The following is a 2,292-nucleotide window of genomic DNA, read 5'->3' as shown; positions in this document are numbered from 1 at the left end:
TTTTATATAAAGATATTGACAGAACTAGTTATTAAATAAAGATACTGACAGAATTGGTTTTTAAATAAAGATATTGACAGAATAGGTTATTACATAATTGATTATTAAATAAAGATATTGACAGAATTGGTTATTAAATAATGATATTGACAGAATTGGTTTTAAATAAAGATATTGACATAATTGGTTGTTACATAATTGATTATTAAATAAAGATATGGACAGAAATGGTTATTAAATAAAGATATTGACATAATTGGTTTTTAAATAAAGAGATTGAAAGAATTGATTATTACAGAAGTGATTATTAAATAAAGATATTGACAGAATTGCTTTTTACATAATTATTAAATAAAAATATTGACAGAATTGGTTATTAAATAAATATATTGACAGAACTTTTTAGTAAATAAAGATATTGACAGAACTGTTTATTACAGAATTGATTATTCACTAAAGATATTGACAGAATTGGTTTTTAAATAAATATTTTGCCAGACAGAATTGTTTATTAAATAAAGATATTGATAGAATTGTTTATTCAATAAAGATATTTACAAAAGTGGTTTTTAAATAAAGGTGATTGAGAGAATTGATTTTAAACAAAGATGTTGACACAATTGGTTTTTAAATAAAGATTATGACAGAATTGGTTATTAAATAATGATATTGACAGAAATGGTGTTTAAATAAAGATATTCACAGGATTGGTTATTAAATAAACTTATTGACAGAATTGGTTGTTAAAGAAAGATATTGACAGAACTGGCTTATAAATAAAAATGTTGACAGAATTGGTTTTTAAATAAAGATATTCACAGAATTGTTTATTATATAAAGATATTGACAGAATTGGTTTTTAAATAAAGATATTGACAGAATTGGTTTTTAACCAAAGATATCGACAGATTCGTTTTTAAAAGATACTGACAGAATTGTTTATTAATTAAAGATATTGACAGAATTGGTGTTTAAATAAAGATGTTGACAGAATTGGTTTTTAAATAAAGATATTGACAGAACTGGTTATTAAATAAATATATTGACAGAATTGTTTATTAAATAAAATATTGACAGAATTGGTTTTTAAATAAAGATATTGACAGAATTGTTTATTAAATAAAGATATTGACAGAATTGGTTTTTAAATGAAGATATTGACAGAATTGGTCATTAAATAAACTTATTGACCAAATTGGTTGTTAAAGAAAGATATTGACAGAACTGGTTTTTAAATAAAAATGTTGACAGAATTGGTTTTGTTTTTTTTTTCCAGGTTTTCAAAGGCATTTTTTATTCACTATTTTTGATGACTATAAATAAGTGTTTCCACTATGGAAAAGAAAGTTAGCACAGTACATTTTCATGACTGGGGAATGGATTTCTGAAGTCATGTTCAATGGTGTCAAAACTTGGAGGAAAAAAAGTTAAAAAAAAAAAAAAAACAAACAACCTGAATGTTGGAATTCAGTTCTTTATAAAGTCCCTTGTAAAAACAAAACAGAATAAAAACAAACCTTACAGGGTAGGGCAAATTTTTAAAAAGAAAAGGAAAGGAAAAGAATGACTCATTGCTTCTCTTCAGACTTCTCTTCAGCCTCGTCTCTGGCCTCCTTCACAGAAACGGCTTCCAGCTTCTCAGCCACCTTCTCGGCATTATCATTTTTGCCTGGTCCTTTCTTTTCTCTCTCTTCAATTTCTTTCCTGCATTCTTCAAACTTTGTTTTGAACTTTTGTGCATTCTCAGCATTTAGGAAGGATGGCGAGCAGCTCAGGCTTGGGGCACTCGTCAGCAAAGTCGGCGTGGGTATTCCAGACCCAGGCGCGGTCACTGCCAGCATTCGGCTTCAGCTCCATCATCGGTGTGATATAGTGGTTAGCGCATATCTTCAAGGTTTTGTCCCTCCTCATGAGAAGGCGGATGGTCCCTTTCTCCTTATGCTTCAGAAGCTTGACATCTCCAGTGCCTCGCTCCTTCCATTCTGGGAGGTCATTCTCTGAAGCAAACCGGAACAGCTTTGCGCGCATCTTAAAAAGTTCCTCTTCATCTTCCTCCAGCGTTTTAATTTCTTGCTCAGGAAGAGAAATTATTGGCTCAAACGGGGGGTCGTGGTTGGACTCATCTGCATTCTCTGTGGAAGTATCATGGTCCTCGTGACTGTCCTTGGCGGCCGCCATGGGGGCGCGGCGACGGCGGCTCGACTAGCTCAGGCGTCGCTGACTCGGCAGCCTCTGGGCGGGTAGTCGCAGCTCCTTTCCTCCGCGTCTGGCGCTGGCCTCTCCCGCCCATCC

General features: G+C 32.7%; 1 pseudogene; it reads right to left on the bottom strand.

Annotated features, from left to right (window-relative positions):
* Nucleotides 1-1,460: 1,460 nt before the first annotated feature.
* On the bottom strand, nucleotides 1,461-2,278 carry LOC114616298 (annotated as a pseudogene).
* Nucleotides 2,279-2,292: the final 14 nt, after the last annotated feature.

The sequence above is a fragment of the Grammomys surdaster genome, unplaced genomic scaffold (genome assembly GCF_004785775.1).
Source record: "Grammomys surdaster isolate TR1022 unplaced genomic scaffold, NIH_TR_1.0 314936, whole genome shotgun sequence".
NCBI classification, from domain to species: Eukaryota; Metazoa; Chordata; class Mammalia; order Rodentia; family Muridae; genus Grammomys; species Grammomys surdaster.
Note: the sequence above shows the minus strand (reverse complement) of the source record. Positions and strands in the feature narration are given on the sequence as shown.